We start from the raw sequence: 12,910 nt of genomic DNA, 5'->3' as shown, positions 1-12,910 counted from the left end.
GTTGAAGTAAGAAGTCTATAAGGATTGATAAGGGGTATACGAATTCCAATCGGAGCTTGCCGCTCGTCGTAATGTAGTTGTGACTTGTTGTTGTTATATGGTGTCTTGATATTGATAATTATGTATTGATGGATTGCTGTGGTAATTGTTGTTGGTATATGGTATTGGAGTAGGCCTTTGTTACAAGGGAGATGCTGCCCAAATTTACGTAAACGAGCTACTAGCTTAAGTTATAGACTTAGCCTTTGCTCAGCACTGATTTTGAATCTCCTTATACTATGATAGATTGAGTTGACTTGTTTGAAGAGTTGCTTGGAAGGGATTAGGGACTCAACAGGTTTAAGGTATGTTAAGGCACTTACTTCTTTCTTTTGGCATGATCTAAAGTGACATGAACATAAACGGTACGCTAATTCATAACGGATCTACTCCTAGCAACTAAGGTTGTCCATGTTGTTCTTTCCTTATAAAATTATTCTAAACAAGTGTGTATGATCCTTAAATCCTACTAAGGTTCATATTGATGGTAGGGATGTCCATAATATTCTTAAGTCACTCCAAAAGGTTTAGAATGTGATTCCATGAGTTGAGCATGCATTATATATATGTATCTATTTTACTCTACCGAGCCGCGCTATAGTCGGCCGGGTACGACACCTATTGTGCAACCACTGATCAGTTGGGTTTACCGAGCTCCACGTGGCCGGGTACGATTCTACCGAACCTTATGATGGTCGGGTACGTTTTTACTGAGTCCTCTTTGAGGCCGGGTACAATATGATGATGATGATGCCCACAGAGGCGAATGTTTTAAAAAGTTTATGTATATATATGTATTATGCATTTCATATCAGTAACCCCTAGAGGCACTCAGATGTTACAGATTGTATCTCCTATATCTCTCTCTTTACATTACTGTTCTTGTTTAAGCTTTCCTGCCTAACATACTCGGTACTTTATTCGTACTGACGTCCCTTTTGCCTGGGGACGCTGCATTTCATGCCCGCAAGTCTCGATTGATAGGTTGACAGTCCTCCTAGTAGGCTATCAGCTCAGCGAAGGTGTTGGTGCACTCCACTTGCTCCGGAGTTGCCTATTTGGTCAGTATGCTTTGGATATGTATCGATTGGTATGGCGGGGCCCTGTCCCGACCTTTATGATTTTATATACTCTTAGAGGCTTGTAGACAGATGTCAGGTGTATGGATAATTGTATGGCCTTGTCGGCCTATGTTTCGAGTTTACTAATGGTCATGTCGGCCTTATAGGCCCGTATGTCACATATATTAGTTTGTATATCATGTTAGGTCTTCATATGTTGAGTATTCCCTTATGTTTTATTCTTGTTATCTCATGACGGGTTTTCTGGCTCATTTACTCATGATAACATGATAAGGAAGATATGTTACGTTGGTACTCGGTTGAGTAAGGCACCGGGTGCCCATCGCGGCCCTTCGGTTTGGGTCGTGACAATAAAATAGAGCAGTAACTTGAAAGAAGTGAATACAGTTCTCGAAGCACATCATCAGTGTTCAACTACTACCAATCCTTAAGTGCAATTTAAAACTACCGTACGACTAACATAGTCAAGGAAAAGTATAAACATATAGATTGTTGCAGCGAGCAACCCGATCCCACCGTACATCTCATATTCCACCCTTATTTCCTCTTATTAACACAAACAACAGAATATAAATAAAAGTGTTGCGACGTGCAACCCGATCCCACCATATCACAATAATCACATTCACAGTTCACCCTTATTACACCACAATTCACAGTTCACCCTTATTACACCACAATTCACATGTTTACACCTGTCGCGGCTCGCAACCTGATCCCACCATATAAGTATCAGTTATTCAGTATGTACAACAATTTTACAATTCAAATCACATAACCCTTCACAAGGCTTAACTTCCAACCAAACAATTAGGAAGCTTGTACACTACGAAACTTTACACAAGCAATACTACTCGGCGAGACCAATTCAAAATATATCATGAAAGTACCAATAATCAGCCTAAGCAAATAATAGGAGACAACGAAGCTATGAAATAACTAATACCTTCAACAAAGAGAAGCAATGTCTAACAAGTAGCAATTACGCATGGTAATACAAGTAAAACATGTAACAATTACGATAGAGAAAGAGACAATATGAGAAGAACGGGGAAGAAACAAGCAAAAACAGATAAATTCGCGGTGCATAAGTACTTGTCACCTTACATATACGCCGCTCACAGGAATTTCATATAGCAAATAAGTCAAGGGTTCCTAATCCCTCGAGTCAAAATTAGACACCACACTTACCTCGCTCCTCGGACCACTCAATATTCAATTACCACTTTTCCTCTAGTATCCACCTCCAAACTACTCGTATCTAGCCACAATTAACTCAATAATATCAATTACTGCTAAAGGAATCAACTACAATACATAAATTTAGATTTCCCAAACTTCCCTTCAAAAAGTCAAAAATCGACCTCAAGCCCGCTTGGTCAAAACTCGAGGTTCGGATAAAAACCCATTCACCTATTCACCTCCGAGCCCGAGCATGTAATTAGTTTTGAAATTTGACCCAAATTTGAGGTATAAATCCTCATTTCCCAAGAATCCCTAATTCTACCCAAATCCCCAATTTCTACCATCGAAATCCTAAATTTTAGGTTGAAAATTCATGAAATGAGATGGGAAATTGAAAGAAAGTGAGTTAGGATCACTTACCAAAGTTTTGGAGAAGAAATGGTCTTGGAAGATTCGCCTATAGGGTTCTAGGATTTGAAAATTTGGAGAATGGGAGAAAATCCCGTCTAAGTCTCATTTACCCAGCTGCAGATGTCGCAAATGCGACCTGAGCTTCGCAAATACGAAGCCTGCAAATGTGAAGGAGGCATTGGAAATGCCAACCCCTTCTCATTTCTGCATAGTTCGAAAATGCGAGGTATAGTTCGCAAATGTGAACTTGGGCAAGACCGCAAATGCGACCATGTGATTGCAAATGTGAAAGGCACCCCTCCCCAGTTCCCATCACAATTGCGAGAATTGTTCGCAATTGCGAACATTGGCCTCCACAGCTACTCTTCGCAAATGCGAACCCAACAGTGGTCGCAAATGTGAGGCTTGATCTCGCAAAGGCCTGCAACAAAAACTGAAGTACATCAACAACTTTTTGTAAGTTCAATCACTTCGTAGCCTATCCGAAACTCACCCGAGCCCTCGGGGATCCAAACCAAACATGAACACAAGTCTAAAAATATCATACGAGCTTGCTCACGTGATAAAATTGCCAAAATAATACCTAGAACTACGAATTTAACACCAATTCGAATGAAATTTTCAAGAAAACTTTGAAATTCCTATTTTCACAACTAGATGTCCGAATCACATCAAATCAACTCCGTTTTTATAAAATTTCACAGATAAGTCATAATTATGGCATAGGACCTATACTGGATTCCGGAACCAAAATACAAACCTGTTATCCAAAAAGTCAAACTTTGGTGAAACACTTCAATTTCACTAAGCTTTCAACTTTCAGATTTCGACATAGTCCGATATCTCGAGCTACAGACTTCCAATTTTGATTCCAGGCGCCCATGTCCTAAATCACGGTACGGACCCACCAGGATCGTCAAAATACGAATCCAGGTCCATTTACCAAGAATGTTGACCGAAGTCAACTCAAATAAAGTTTTTAGGCAAAATTTCTTATCTTTATCAGTTTTTAACATAAAAGCTTTCCAACATGACGCCCGGAGTGTGCATGCAAATTGAGAAATGCTAGAACATAACTTCTAAAAGTTTTGGATCACAAAATTAGGTTTAAATTATAAGATGACCTATCGAGTCATAACATTCTCCACCTCTAAAACAATCGTTCGCCCTCGAACGGATATAGAAAAGTACCTGAACTGGTGAGTAGGTGCAGATATCTACTCTTCATGTCCGACTCGGACTCCCAGGTAGCTGCCTCAATAGGCTAACCTCTCCACTGCGCTCGAACTAAAGGATAACTCTTCGATCTCAACTAACGAACATGGCGGTCTAGAATAGCTATCGGCTCCTCCTTGTAGGACAAATCCTTGTCCAACTGGACAGTGCTGAAGTCTAACACGTGGAATGGATTACCGTGATACTTACGAAGCATGGACACATGGAACACCGGATGGACTGATGATAAACCAGGTGGTAATGCAAGTCTGTAGGCCACCTCTCCCACTCGCTCAAGGATCTCAAAAGGCCCGATATACCTAGGGCTCAACTTGCCCTTCTTTCCAAACCTCATTACACCCTTCATAGATGATACTCAGAGAAACACTCTCTCTCCAACCATGAATGCAACATCACGAACTATACGGTCGGCATAACTTTTCTGCCTGGATTGAGCTGTACGAAATCGATCCTGTATAATCTCGATCTTATCCAAGGCATCTTGTACTAACTATGTACCCAACAACTGAGCCTCCCCCGGTTCAAACTATCCAATTGGTGATCGGCATCACCTACCATATAAAGCCTCATAGGGAGCCATCTGAAAGCTCGACTGATAACTATTGTTGTAGGTAAATTCCGCTAGCGGCAAGAACTGATCCCACGAACCTCCGAAGTCTATAACAAAAGCACGGAGCATATCCTCTAATATCTGAATAGTGCGCTCGGACTGCCTGTCCATTTGAGGATGAAATGATGTGCTTAGCTCAACCCGCGTGCCCAACTCACGTTGCACTGCCTTCCAGAAATGTAAGGTGAACTGTATTCATCGATCAGACATGATAGACACGAGCACACCGTAAAGACGGATGATCTCACGGATGTAAATCTCTGCCAATCGCTCTGAAAAATAGGTAATTGCCACTTGAATGAAATGCACTGACTTGGTCAGCCTGTCCACAATGACCCAAACTACATCAAACTTCTTCTGAGTCCGTGGAAGTCTAATGACGAAGTCCATAATGATACGCTCCCACTTCCACTCAGGAATCTCTAACTTTTGAAGCAAACCACCAGGTCTGTGATGCTCACACTTTACCTGTTGACAATTTAGACACCGAGAAACATATGCAACTATATCTTTCTTCGTTCTCCTCCACCAATAATGATGCCCAAGTCCTAATACATCTTGGCGGCGCCCGGATGCATAGAATACCGGGAACTGTGGGCCTCCTCTACAATCAACTCACGCAGCCCATCCACATTAGGCACACAAATATGATCTTGCATCCTCAAAACTCCATCATCTCCAATAGTAACCTGCTTGGCACTACCGTGCCGTATCGTGTCTCTAAGGACAAACAAATGAGGGTCGTCATACATCCAATCTCTTATGCACTCAAACAAAGAAGACCGAGCAACTGTATAAGCTAAAACATGAATGGGCTCATAAACATCCAACCTTACGAACTGATTGGCCAAGGCCTAAACATCCAATGCGAGCAGTCACTCAACAACGGGGATATGCGCAAGGCTGCCCATACTAGCTGGCTTTCTACTCAAAGCAACGACCACCATATTGGCCCACCCGGGATGATACAATATGGTGATATCATGGTCCTTAATAGCTCCAACCACATCCTTTGCCTCAAATTGAGCTCCTTCTACTTGAAAAAATACTGCAAACTCCGATGGTCTGTGAATACCTCACATGGCATGCCGTAAAGATAGAGCCTTCAAATCTTCAGCGCATGAACAATGGCTACCAACCCTAGATCATAAATAGGGTAATTCTTCTCGTGAACATTCAACAGTCGTAAAGCATATGCAATAACCTTGCTACTCTGCATCAATACCACACCTAGACCAATACGAGATGCATCACAATATACTGTATAAGATCCTGAATCTATGGGCAACACCAACACCGACGCCATAGTCAAAGCTGTCTTGAGCTTCTAGAAGCTCGCCTCACACTCGTCTGACCACCTGAACGGGGCACCCTTATGGGTCAGCCTTGTCAACAAGGCTGCTATAGATGAGAACCCCTCTACATACTAACGATAGTAACCCGCCAAACCTAAAAAACTACGGATCTCCGTGGCTGAAGTAGGTCTAGGCCAGTTCTGAACTGCCTCAATCTTCTTAGGATCTACCTGAATACCCTCTGCTGATACGACATGGCCCAAAAAGGCGACTGAGTCCAACCAAAACTCGCATTTTGAGAATTTAGCATACGACTGGCTGTTTCTCAAAGTCTGAAGTACGATCCAAAGATGCTGCTCGTGCTCCTCTCGACTGCGGGAGTAGATCAATATATCATCAATGAACACAATCATGAAAGAATCCAAATACGGCTTGAACACCCGGTTCATCAAGTCCATAAATGCCACCGGGGCATTTGTCAGCCTGAATGACATCACCAGAAACTCATAATGCCTATATCAAGTCTGAAAAGTTGTCTTAGGGACATAAGACACCCTAAACCTCAACTGATGGTAGTCAGACCTCAAATCGATCTTTGAAAACACCTTAGAACCTTGAAGTTGATCAAATAAGTTATCAATCCTCGGCAATGGATACTTGTTCTTGATAGTTACTTTGTTCAACTACCGGTAATCTATGCACATCCTCATCGACCCATCTTTCTTCTTCACAAATAACATGGGTGCACCCCAGGGCAAGACGCTGGGTCTAATGAAGCTACTATCAAGCAAATCTTGCAACTGCTCCTTCAACTCTTTCAACTCTAGCGGGGCTATACGATATGGTGGAATAGAAATGGGCTGAGTGCCCAGAACTAAATCAATACATAAGTCAATATCCCTGTCAGGTGGCATGCCCCATAGGTCTGCAGGAAATACCTCTGGAAACTCTCGAACAACTAGTACAGAATCCATGGAAAGAACCTCTGCACTAGAATCGCGGACATAGGCCAAATAAGCTAGACAACCCTTCTCGACCATATGCCGAGCCTTCATATAAGAGATAATCCTGCTGGTACAATAACCAGGAGTCCCTCTACACTCTAATCGAGCAACACCAGTAAGGCTAAGGTCACCCTCTGACGTGACAATCCAATATAGCGTGATAAGGTGACAGCTAATCCATCCCCAAAATGACATCGAAATCAACCATATATAGAAGAAGAAGATCTGCACTAGTCTCAAGACCCCTAATAATGACCACACACAAACTATAAACACGATTTTCAATAATCGAATCCCCCATAGGTGTGGACACAAATACATGAGCACTCAAGGAATCACAAGGCACAACCAAATGTGAAGCAAAATAAGGTTACACATAGGAGTAGGTAGACCCTGGATAAAATAGAACTGAAGCATCTCTACTGCAAACTGAAACAGTACCTGTGATAACAATATCGGATGACTCGGCCTCATGCCTGATTGGAAAAGCATAACATCGGGGCTGGGCCCCACCACTCTGAACCATATCCTTGAGACATCCCCTTGTTGACTAGCCTCCACCTCTAGTGGCCTAACCTCCACCTCTAATGGCCTGACCTCCACCTCTAGCGGCCTGACCTCTACTTCTAGCTTCCTGACCCCTACTTTTGGCTGGCTGAGCGAGCGGTGGTACACTCGATGTTGGAATCATGGCACGATAACTCTGCTGCTGTGGCGGAATGCCCAATAATCTCGGACAAGTCCTCCTAGTATGCCCATAGCCATCACACTCGGAATATCCATCCTGATAATGTGGCTGTAGAAACTGATACTGCCCCAAACGGGCTGGCTGACCACGGTAATAACTCTGAATAGGAGGTGCACTGATAGGAACTGGTGGTGCACTGTAGGCTGGCTGTCCAAAAGGAGGCATATAAGGACCACGACTCCCTGAAGCACTATGGGATGCCTGAAGCGCTGAATGGAACGGCCTGGGAGGATGGCCTCTACCAAAAGTACCTCGGCCTCCAGATGAGGTCCCACTGAATCCACCATAGTGACACAGCCTCTTGTCAGACCCCTGAACACTCCCCTGAGCTAAAATTATCTCGACTCGCCTGACAACATTGACTGCCACTTGAAAAGAAATCTCACTCCGAGTCTCCTTAGCCATCTGCAATCTGATAGGCTGAGCAAATCCCTCAATAAACCTCCTCACCCTCCCTCTCTCGGTAGGAAGCAGAAGAATAACATGACGGACCAAATCCACAAATCGTGTCTCGTACTGAGAGACAGTCATAGAACCCTATTGTAGATGCTCGAACTGCCTCAGATAGTCCTCTCTCCAAGTGATAGGAAAGAACTTCTCAAGAAATAGATGAGAGAACTGGTCCCAAGTAAGAGCTGGCAACCCAGCTAGTCTGGTCAATATATAATCCCTCCACCATTTCTTGGCAGAACCCGACAAATGAAATGCAGCAAATTTGACCCCATTGGTCTCCACTATCCCTATGTTCTGTAGCACCTCATGACAGCTTTCCAGATAGTCGTGGGGATCCTTTGAAGATGCACTGCTGAAGTGAACCGGGAAAAGCTTGGTAAACCTATCCAATCTCCACAAGGCCTCAGAAGACATAGCCGATCCATCACCGATCTATGCCGCAACACCCGACTGAACTACCTCAATGGGCTGAGCTACTAGAGTTTGAAACTAGGGTTCCATCTGCTTCAGAGTGTGATTAGCGGGAGCCTGTGCTCCTCCCCCACCCCGAGAGACGGCTGATGCTACAGGAATGTGTCGGCCTGTGCCACACTCTCCATGAGGCCCACTAGACGAACAAAAGCATCCTGAAGTACTGGGATGGCAATGAAGCCCTCTAGGACCTGAGCTGGTCCTGCTAGAACGGTCTGTGCTGGAGCCTCCTCATCAACCTCTACCTGAGGTTCCGCCGCTGGTGCTGCAGCACCCAGTGGCAGCTCTAAGCTGATCCCAGCCCTTCCCTCGGCCTCTGGCACGACCCTGACCTCGACCTCTGCCCCTTGTAAGAGCTGCCACTGGGGCTCTTGCAGCTGCTCAGCTGGAAATGCGGTACATGTTCTCGCTTTTGCGAAGGACAAGAGTAGAAGAGTTCGATTAGCACTAAGAGAACAAAATCGCATGATAGAGAAGAATAGAAGTGAAACTATTCCCAAAACTCTATAGCTTCTGGAAGATAAGTACATACATCTCCGTACCGATCCTCCAGACTCTACTAAGCTTGTTCGTGAATCGTGAGACCTAGACAACCTAGTGCTCTGATACCAACTTGTTACGATCCAAAATTCCCACCATCGGGACCGTGATGGCGCCTAACATCCCACTTGCTAGGCAAGCCAACGTTAGAGATTTATTAGCTAATTCCATTACATTTCAGTGATTAACAATAAGCAAGCTAAAAAAATCGAAATGAACGTAGAAGTAAATAAATAAAAACTTTGATTATGTGCTATTACTACCTAGAATCCGGAGTCACAATTCACGAATATTCTAAGATGTTACTACAAGTATTTGTCCGAAAGAAAATAAAAATTATTTGCGAAATAAAGAAAACAGTAAAGTATGAGGTATAGAAGGGAACGCAAGAGCTTGCGGACACCGACATGTCTACCTTGATTCTCCTAGCTGATAGATCCTACAACAAATCTCTCGATCAGCTTGAACCAGCTCCAAAATCTGCACAAGAAGTGCAGAGTGCAGTGTCAGTACAACCGACCCCATTTACTAGTAAGTGTCGAGCCTAACCTCGACGAAAGAGTGACGAGGCTATGGCGGGGCAATCACAATATAACCTGTATATAGTATATAATAAAAGTAGAAAGGAAGACAGGATAAAATAGAGCAGTAACTTGCAAGAAGTGAATATAGTTCTCGAAGCACATCATCAGTGTTAGCTACTTCCAATCCTTAAGTGCAATTTAAGGTTACCGTATAGCTAACACAATCAAGGAAAAATATAAACATATAGGTTGTTGTGGCGTGCAACCCGATCCCACCGTACATCTCATATTCCTCCCTTATTTTCTGTTATTACCATAAACAACAGAATATAAATAAAAGTTTTACGGTGTGCAACCTGATCCCACCATATCACAATAATTACATTTTTAGTTCACCCACAATTCACCCTTTTTACACCTGTTGCGACGCGCAATTCGATCCTACCATATCAGTATCAGTTATTTAGTACGTAAAACAATTTAACAATTCAAATCACATAACCCTTCACAAGGCTTAACTTCCAACCAAACAATTAGGAAGTTTGTACATTATGAAACTTTACACAAGTAATACTACTCAGCGAGACCAATCCAGAATATATGATGAAAGTACCTTAACTAGCCTAAACAAATAATAGGAGACAACGAAATAACTAATACCTTCAACAAAGAGAAGCAATTTGTAACAAGTAGTAATTAAGCATGGAAATACGAGCAAAGCATGTAACAATTATGATAGGGAAAGAGACAATATGAGAAGAACGGGAAAGAAACAGGCAAAAAATAGATAAATTGGCGGCGCATAAGTATTCGTCACCTCACATATACGCCACTCACATGAATTTCATATAGCAAATAAGTGAAGAGTTCTTAATCCCTCGAGTTAAAGTTAGACATCACACTTACCTCGCTCCTCGGGCCACTCAATGGTCAATTACCGCTTTTCCTATAGTATCCACCTCCAAACCACTCCTATCTAGCCACAATTAACTCAATAACATCAATTATTGCTAAGATAATTAACTACAATGCATAAATTTAGATTTCCCAAACTTTCCCCCCAAAAGTCAAAAAGTCGATCCCGGGCCCACTTGGTCAAAACTCGAGGTTCGGACCAAAATTCATTCATCCATTCACCCCCGAGCCGAGTATGTAATTAGTTTTGAAATCCGACTCCAATTTGAGGTCTAAATCCCCATTTTCTAAAAATCCTTAATTTTGCCAAACTCCTAATTTCTACCATGGAAATCCTAGATTTTAGGTCGGAAATTCATGAAATGAGATGGGAAATTGAAAGAAAGTGGGTTAGGATCACTTACCAATATTTTGGGGATGAATTGGTCTTGGAAGAATCATCTCTAGGGTTCTAGGATCTGAGAATTTGGAGAATGGGAGAAAATCCCGTCTAAGTCTTATTTACCCAGCTGCAGATGTCGCAAATGCGAGGCTTGATCTCGCAATTGCGAGATCAGGGGCCTGCAACAAGAACTGAAGCACACCAGCAATTTTTTCTAAGTTCAATCACTTCGTAGCCTATCCGAAACTCACCTGAGCCCTCGGGGCTCCAAACCAAACATGCACACAAGTCTAAAAATATAATACGAACTTGCTCGCGCGATCAAATCGCCAAAATAATACCTAGAACTACGAATTTAACACCAAATCGAATGAAATTTTCAAGAAAACTTTGAAATTCCTATTTTCACAACCGGACGTCCAAATCACGTCAAATTAACTCTATTTTTATCAAATTTCACAGATAAGTCATAATTATGGTATTAGACCTATACTGGGTTCTGGAACCAAAATACGGACCCGTTATCCAAAAAGTCAAACTTTGGTCAAACACTTCAATATCAGTAAGCTTTCAACTTTCAAATTTCGACATAGTCCAATATCTCGGACTAGGGACTTCCGATTTCGATTCCAGGCATACGCCCAATTCCAAAATGTATGGACCCACCAAGACAGTCAAAACACGAATTTGAGTTCGCTTACCAAGAATGTTGACCGAAATCAACTCAAATGAAGTTTTTAGGCAAAATTTATTATCTTTATCTGTTTTTAATATAAAAACTTTCCGAAATGATGCCTGGATTACACACGCAAATTGAGAAAGGCTAGAACATAACTTTTAAATATTTCGGCATCACAAAATTAGGTTTAAATTATGAGATGACCTGTCGGGTCATCTCAGTTGATTGTTCCATTTTAAAAACTATGTCTTCAATAATTCTTTGTAGATTCAGATTATTGGTACTCTGCTTCTTTACCATGTCAACAATTACTCTTCTTATCCCAATTTATTTGACATTTTTCATACTCTATGAAAGTATTGCTATTAGTTGCAAAAATGTAGTAGATGTTGTGTCCAGACACATGCATACAAAATACTTTATAATCCTCAGCCACAAAATCATAGGCAGAATCCTAGGAAATTGGGGTGGTCCAACAATACAACTCTTGAATCAATAGTAATTGATGCTTACTTTAAGGGGTTTAGGGGTTGTTTCCTCTTTATATGAAGAGAATTTTTCAAATAAGTTGTATTCGGTGTAAATTCCTCTTATATGAATGCCTCAAGCCAGCTCTGCCTATATTTTCCTATATTTTTGTAAAAATATTTCGCTAGTCAATGAACATAAAAAGGACCTTTACAAGCTAGAATATTCGTTATATGAATTATGCAATTGAAAACTACATCAACTTATAAGCAAAATATGTTGCAACGAGCAAATAATCGAAGAAGAATAAAGAAAAAGCTACGGCTTCAAGATGGAAAAGCAAGGGCAAAAATTGAAATAGGGTTTTGATTTATACCCATTCAGCTGCATACTAGACTATATATAAGCCTCCACTACTCACTATAAGACAAGGATATATAACTAACTCTGACGGGACCTAAAGTTCCCCAACAGTGACAACTTACGGGCTAATATGTAATTATAAAACTTATAATATAAACTAATGAGGGACTCAACTACACAACTTTAAAACTTAACTCTCAACCTGACTTAACCACCTATAACGGCTACGTACAACCTCGCAAGACTCCAGTACTATCGATGCATGCTTTCTTCATTTCATCTCGCATTAGTTCCCCCTCGTTAAGTACTTCGTTGTTCTCAAGGAAGGAACTTTGGAAAGCGAGTTTTTAAGGCTTGGTAGTCTTCTCAGGTTGCAAGATCAGATGACAACTTTTCCCATTGGATAAGAACTTGGGCGACTACTTTGTTCTCCTTTTGAATCATGCGCCTGTCTAAAATTTTGTGGGGCGGAGGGCAGTAGGGACTTGCTAGCTCTAGTATTGGT

The sequence above is a fragment of the Nicotiana tabacum genome, chromosome 7, assembly GCF_000715075.1.
Source record: "Nicotiana tabacum cultivar K326 chromosome 7, ASM71507v2, whole genome shotgun sequence".
Taxonomy (NCBI): domain Eukaryota; kingdom Viridiplantae; phylum Streptophyta; class Magnoliopsida; order Solanales; family Solanaceae; genus Nicotiana; species Nicotiana tabacum.
This window is presented reverse-complemented; position numbering follows the sequence as displayed.